The sequence below is a fragment of the Apium graveolens genome, chromosome 5, assembly GCF_009905375.1.
Source record: "Apium graveolens cultivar Ventura chromosome 5, ASM990537v1, whole genome shotgun sequence".
NCBI lineage: Eukaryota > Viridiplantae > Streptophyta > Magnoliopsida > Apiales > Apiaceae > Apium > Apium graveolens.
This window is the reverse complement of record NC_133651.1, coordinates 166,796,209-166,804,656: the sequence shown is the minus strand read 5'-3', so window position 1 is coordinate 166,804,656 and position 8,448 is coordinate 166,796,209.

Here is an 8,448-nt window from a genome sequence, read left to right as displayed (position 1 = left end):
GCTTCAATAAGAGATCTATTTTTCCTTTCCACCACTCCATTTTGTTATGGATTTCTAGCTGCAGAAAACTCATGCATAATCCCATTCTCTTCACAAAATGATCTCATCACAGAATTCTTAAACACAGTTCCATTGTCAATCCTGATTCTTCTTACTTTAAAATCAGGATGATTATTGACTTGCCTTATGTGATTGATGATGATTTCACTATCTTCTTCTTTGGATTTTAGAAAATATGTCCAAGAAAACTTTGAGAAATCATCTACAATAACTAGGCAATATCTTTTCCTAGAGATGGACAACACATTGACTGGTTCAAATAAATCCATGTGCAACAATTACAAAGGTTCTTCAATTGTTGAATCAAGCTTCTTTCTGAATGATGCTTTAATCTGCTTTCCTTTCTGGCAGGCATCACACATTCCATCCTTAGTAAACTCTACTTGAGGAATTCCTCTAACCTATTCTTTCTTGACTAACTCATTCATGGTCTTGAATTTTAGATGGGATAGCTTTTTGTGCCATAGCCAACTTTCATCTTTACTTGCTTTACTGAGAAGACAAGTTACTGATTCTGCATTTGATGAGTTGAAATCAGCTAGGTACACATTTCCTTTTCTCACTCCAGTGAGAACCACTTTGTTGTTCTTCTTGTTGGTCACAACACAGGCTTCAGAATTAAAAGTGACTGAGTTGCCCTTACCACAAAGTTGGCTGATACTCAACAAATTGTGATTGAATCCATCCACTAGGGCAACTTCTTCATTGATGACATTATCCATTGAAATTAAGCCATATTCCACAGTATAATCCTTGCTGTCATCTCCAAAAGTAATACTCGGGCCAGCTCTTTCCTTGAACTCAGTGAGCAGGGTAGAATTTCCAGTCATGTGCCTTGAGCAACCACTGTCTAGATACCAAAGATTCTTTATGTTTCCCTGTACACATCAAAATCAAATCAAGTTGATTTTGGTACCCAAGTTTCCTTGGGTCCTGCCTTGGTAGCCTTTTTCTTTGGTTTCTTAGGTTTGATCTCATTTGACTTGGGGATCTCAGATTCATCCTTAGTTATTTGAGTTGGACCTTTGAAACCAGTCATTGAAACAGAATTATCATACACATTTTGGTTTACATGAAAAGGCATGCTATTTGTAAATATGTTATTCCAGTAAGGCATGCTAAATGGCATTTGAGGCATATTAAATGCAGCATAATAAGGATTAGGTGCAAATGGAATATTAACAAATTGTGCATTCATATTCTGAGTAGGCATAACATTCATAGGCATGGCAGTCATGTTGGGAAAAGAAGAAGGTGCAGATATGGGAGTAGGCATAACATTTTTGTAATTAACAGACAAATGATTAACACTACCACACTTAACACAGATTTTTCTTAGTGCATATTTATCAGGTATGTACTTGTTATGTTTGTTAATTCCTACCTTCCCATTCCTATTGTTTTTACTTTTAGATTTTATTTTAACTTCAATCTTTTCCAATATGTCGTTCAATTTCTTGATAGACAAATGCCCAACATTAACTCTCTTTTCTTTTCTCACTTGACTTGATTCTCCTGGAACAAAGTTTTTAGAAACTGATCCATATTTCTCATTCAAGTTAGCTAGCTTAGCTTTGCTAACTGGCTTTTTCTCAGTCAACGGATTCGGTTCTTTGTCTTTCGACGGATAGTCCATTTGGTCTTTCGACGGATAACATTCATCATCCGTCGAATCCACATCTGTTGACAATCCTTCAATCAAATTGGACTCAAGCATCTCTTTACTCTTTTTCCAGGCTGCATCATAAAATGACTAAATACCTTGAACTTTAGTTATTTGAGCATGAACATCTCTAGATGATTTCCATGCCTTAATCACTTCTTGTTCTCATTCAAGTTGCTTCTTTAAAATCTCTTCTTTCTTCAAGGACTCAGTTAATTCATCCTTAGTAATTTTACACTCAATTCTCAATTTTTCAAATTCAATAAACTGAGACACTAGAACATTGTTCCTTTCACTTAAAAACAAATTGTTTTCTTTAATTTTAACATTTTCCTTAGTGGGGGACTGAAGTGTAACACGCAGGTGATATAATTCAGTAGACATGTCATTTATTGCATCATTACACTCAGCTTTAGATAAATGTGCTAGGTTAGTTGTGATTACCTGATTGCTTGATGAACTGGTCTCTGTTTCATCTGATTTGGCCATCAGGGCTAGATTGATATAGCTTGTTTCTTCATCTTCATCCAATCCATCTGTAGCCCAGTCATTTTCCTGTATAATAAAAGCCCTTTCCTTTTGCTTGAGCAAGTCAAAGTATTTCTGCTTATAATCAACAGGCTCAAACTTCTTTTTACTGGAATCAGACTTTCTACACTCACTAGCAAAATGACCTGCCAAGCCACATCTGAAACACTTGAATTTAAACTTATCAACCATGTTTCTGTTTGGCTTGGCTGCTCTAAAATTCTTCTTGAATTTGAGCTTGGCAAATCTCCTGGATAAGAATGCTAGATGTTCATCAATATCATCCATGTCATCTTGGCTCAACTGATCTTCATTTTCAGCTAGCATCCCTTTACCCTTGCTTTCACAGACCTTTGATGTAGACTCAACAGCTTCCACCTTCATCTCTTTCTCCTTTTCAAACTCCGCAACCAGTGCAATGGATCATCCCTTCTTCCTTCCTTTCTCCATCCTTTCATCTTGCTCTATTTCAAGCTCATAGGTTTTCAGGATGCCATACAGTCTTTCCAAGGTGAACTCCCTGTAATCTTGTGAATTTCTCAATGAGACTGTCATTGGTTTCCACTCTTTTGGGAGAGATCTAAGGAACTTGAGGTTGGAGTCTTTTGTCTGATAGACTCTTCCATGCAGTTTTAGAGCATTCAGTAGTTTTTGAAACCTAATGAAAATATCAGTGAGTGACTCACTTTCTTCATAGTGAAAATGCTTATATTGCTGAATCAGGAGCTGCATCTTGTTTTCTCTTACTTGCTCAGTTCTATCACAAATGATTTGAATTATATCCCAAACCTCTTTTGCTATTTTACAGTTGATTATGTTGTCAAACATATCAACATCAACACCATTAAACAATATGTTCCTGGTCTTTTTACCTTTCCTGACTTGCTCAATGTCAAGATCAGACCATTCATGTCTAGGTTTTGGAACTGATGGTTCATTCCCAGTTGTAGCTCTCATTGGTACATGAGGACATCTCTCTATGCAGTCCAAATAGGACTCATCTTGGGAAAGAAGATGTAGGTGCATCTTCACCTTTGAGTGGTGATAATTGTCTTTGTCCAGAAATGGGATCTTCACTCCAACATCCTTTTTGTTCATCTTGTTGATTGTTGTGCTCTTTACACTCTTTGTACTTCACGAGCTGGCTCTGATACCAATTGTTATTCCTTAAACAATACAACAAGAATTACAGAAGGGGGGTTGATTGTAATTCTGGCTTCTTTTTAAGATTTTAAAATTATTTTAACTTAATATATAACAGGCTTCGATTTGTAATAATGGGGAATGAAAGAATAGTAGAAATCAAAACACTAAGTAATACAACACAAACTTTAAAACTTTCTGGTGGATTTGAAAGTATCCACTAAAGATATATATATATATATATATATTAGATTGAGAACTCTGTGAAGCTTTGAATAGCTCACGGCTGCTTTACAAGTTGAACAAACAAAACTACAGAGAAATTCTTACAAATACAGCCTTATCTGTTTCTCTGAAAAATAAGCTTGCTTTGTTAGTTGTTCTACTTGCTACATTTGGTATATATATCACCAAGTTTACATTATAGTAAGACAAGATAATAAAATAAAACTATATCTAGTCTAACTCCATGCTACTTCATTACTCTATTCCAGCATCTTTGAATATCTTCTTAGTTGCATAAAAATGATAATGCTTCTTTGTTCTCTGAAACCAGAAATTAGGCCGCCACATTCCTTTTGCATACAATCAATGCATGTGACTGTCAAGTCACTGTCAACTGCTCTTTGAATTTGAACATACGTTGGAACTTTATTGGATCATCCATTGAAGTTGTAGTTGATCATCCATTGAAGCTTTGTAGATCATCCGTTGAAGCTTTATCTGAGCATCCGTTGAAGCTTTGTGAAATATCTGTTGAGACTATTTTCTTGACTGGTTAACTCCATTTCACTTAAACAAGATTACAAGGCATGATCTATTTACAATTAACCAACCTATCTTGCATATCAATCTAGTAGTTAACCTGACCTAAACATTTCTCAGAAATCTGGTACAGTAAGCTTATACAAGTATGCAGAAATGTGCTACTAAACTTATTTACATAAGCTACTCTTTCAACGGATAGTGAAAGTGATCATCTGTTGAAAGCTACAAAATCACTAAGTTAAATCTACTAAGGTATTTTATTTAACTTATCATCAAGTTCACAATATATTCCTAACAACTAGGTAATGGTTTTATATAATTTTGATATTGATTAACTACTGTACGTGTATATATTTTCAGTTGCACTCGTCCTATGCAGACATTCTACTTGTGAATTATTGAATCTTCAGGGGCAAATATTGTAAGCTAAACATCCACTTTTGTATTATTTGTTTGCTCAACCTTATATTAAAAAGGTTCTGTTGATTTTATTAAATATACGCGTATTATTATATTATGTCATGAGTATACTCTTATAATTATTTATTAGTCCTAAGATTGAGCGTAGTATGCAATAATTTTTAATCATAAATTTGATATTTATTGGTTTTCAATTATATTTTATTTTTTTATTGTTAATTGTGGAATTTTATGTGGGATTATTTTGTCAATTCGAAATGATATAATTAGCTGGATAAGAAGGAATTTTTTTTAAAATTAATATCTTTTTTACAATATATTTTTTTACTAATGCTGGTGTATCATAACTTAGTCTCACATTATTTAATATAGATGAATGTTCTTGTACCAGTACATGAAGCCTTGGGCATCATCACCTCTTATCATTGAGAAATTATAGTATTTTACTCATTGCTTTTTATTTATTAATTTATTTAGTTATTCAACATACATATTTGTTACTGTGCGTGTGAAGTGTCTCGGTGTATTGATAGATGATATGACTTGTAAGCTATCTCCGGTACTAATAGTTATTGTCATCTAATATCACTATTATTATTTTCATAACTCCTTGGTGTGATTAATTATTAATATTATAATTATCATTATTATTATGAGTAATTATTATATTTATTTACTTATTTTACTTAATTCAACCAAACATGTTTTGGCTATTTTGTTTTTAAATATGATGCTCACGAGAGTTGATGTGCTACTCAATATATTTGTTAATATATCTTATTTTTTAAACAAAATTTTAGTTATTATTAAAATAATCATTAGGTTGGGGGACTTTAGTGATCAATTTCATTTTCTTTTATATGTTTTCTCGAACCTGAGCTTTGTATTACTAGTTAGAGAGCCTTACACTGAATGTCCAATTAGACGAGTTTCATTCTTTCATTATATTATTATATATTATTTTATTTATAATTCTTGTGATTATATTATCGTGTACTACTTGTATATTAATTTAAAATTAAATGAAAGTTACTTGGCTCTCGGTATGTAAGTATGTTTTAAAACTAATATATCGCCATACATTCATTTTTAGATTGCGTAAAGAGTATTAACGCCACACCTCATTCCGGATTTTTCAGATTTATCTTTATATTTATATCAGTTACGAATTTCTTATTTTTCTCTCTTTTTTTTAAAAAAAATAAAATATTCGTTAAATTTGTTATTGATTCATTTTCTAAAGTTCTGAGTTTATTGTACTCGATGTGTACTTATTTGTACGCATTTTTGTTTTCGTTTCGAATTTCCTATTCTTGAACTTATTGTTTTCTTGACTCATTTACATTGTTATTTCGCATTTTTATTGCGAAATTGTTTTACTTTGTTTCATTTCATGCAACAAGTCAAGCGACCTTTGGAACCTTATTATTGGGCTCTTAGACCGATCTGTATGGGTTAATCACGGACAATATTTACATGGAGTTTGGAGTAAAGGTAAACTAGGCACCAACTCTTATCAGTGGGTGAGTATACGAGTGCGTCTGTGGGGTATGAGATGTGATAGATCATGCTCGTTATTATATTGTTGGGATGTATTTTACATTCCTTATTTCTTATTCTGGATTACCGAGGAAGGAACCATTGTTCTATACTTTGCCGGTGATTGGAGTTTGGCGGGTATAGTTTTGTGTAAGAGACCCATATTTTTTACCCACCTTATTTTCTATTCAGCCTTACTTTATGATTCATTGTTATCCAATTGCTTGAAATTGTTATCATACTAATTCAATGAATATTGATAAATTATTCCGAAACTATATTGTTGACCTTTTTGTCATTTTCAGTATAAATATATGTGTTGGTAGGACACAATCTATTCGTATTTATATTTTATCATTTATTTAGATTATATTCGTACTGAGAATTTGGCTCACTCGTTATTGTTTCCTTTCTGCAGGCAACTAGGGGGTAAAGCGGGCAGAGTGATGAGTGACACACAGTATTTAGTTGAGATTCAACTTAGTAGATTTAATAAATTCGAAAGCTTCTTTTAGTGGATTTTATATCCTATTTCTATTATTATTGTTGGAGGTTTAAACCATGGATTTGATTATGTTATTTCGGTTTTCCTATACCATTGCATTTTAAAATGATTTAGACTTGTTTATATTCTGTATCTTTATTGTATTAAAAATAGAGTGTTACAGAGATATAGAATTGCATATCATATTCAAGGACATTTATTAATCTAACATTTAAATCGCAGTAAATTAAGAATTAATAAATTATAAAGGTAATAATCGATAGAACATAAACATTAATAATCCTATGAAACATGGGTGTATTTAGAGTTATTATTATGGGTGATTGTTTAATATATAATAATTTAATTGTTAAGTTGTAATAATGATATTTGCACACCACAGTGGCAATTGTACTTAAATTTGGTTTTATGATTATTGATATTTAGATTTTATATGTTAATAAATATTTTCTTTCAATTAACACGGGCACCATATTGGTTCGTTAATATATATATTTTTTATATGTGTCTAAGGCTAAATTAGTTACTATATTATTCGTATACTATTTATTTATATTAAATTAATAGGCTGCATGTACAAGACTGGATTAATACACTTAAATTTTTAAAAGATTGCTAACTTGTGCTGGTATCTCAATCTGTAATGCATGTGATATCTAATATCTATGTTGCATGTTGTATAATAAGGTTATTATATATTAGTCATGTACCATTTGGACAAGTTTGGCTGATGTAGTCAAAATGGTAGCATGAGTTTTTTATTATCTAATAATTAAGTTAAAAAGGACAATCCAATTTAGTGTTGTACAGAGGGCATTACTCCTTTATGATGAACACAATTTATACACTGCTAGTTTTAATATTTAGTAATATAATTGGAATAATGTGGCGTAGATCTAGTTTAGTTAAGTCAGTATAATGTTATAGCTATAGAGTATTAAATAATTAGTTGACTAGTACGTGTATCTTGTGCGGAAAATAAGTGAAGAAATAAATTTCTAATAAATTTTTTTTTATATTTTGTAAATTAGATCGCGGGCCGGGAAGTTGGCGAATCACGTGTGGATTTCGTGAGTATTAGAGTTTCCGTTTTTTTAAGATACGGATTCTATCCCCTTTTTATTCAGCGCTACTCATCTTAGAATTGAATATCTCTGATTCACTCAATTCCATATTTTATTTGCTCCGTTAATATTATCTGATCATTTTGACTTTCGAAAATTATTTTAAAATTTGATTTGGAAAATTTTAGATATCTGTTTATGCGATTTTCAAAAATTATTTATGATACCCTTTGTTTTGGAAATCTGAATTACTTATATCAGGTGATTTTAAATTTTGCGAGAATATTTATTTTGAACCCTTAGCGTGATATAGGGTATACCGAGTTAACCAGTTGTAGGGGTACTACAGCCATGTCATTGCGGCACCAGTGACATGACACTTCCGTGACAGTGTGATTGGTCACGGCGTATCCTTCTGTTAGCTCTCGGGAGGAGCTTTTGCGCATTTGATATTTGTTCAGGATACGTGGGTGCACCCAGAGTTTGATTTGTGATTTGATTTATGGTGACGTTGTATATGCCGTACACGTTATCCATTATGTTGCACGCATTAGGTACCCTATGATGTGTGTATTTGTATCTGTTCTGATCTCGGTATGAAATATCCTAACCCCTCGTTGCTTCAGCCTTACTTATTTTTAAAATTGTTGTTTTATTATAAATTGCTGATTATTTATTTTTGATCTCTTGTTTTATAAATTGTATTCCAAATCCGTACTGGGCATTTGGCTCATGCCGTATTCTTTTTCTGGAAGGTG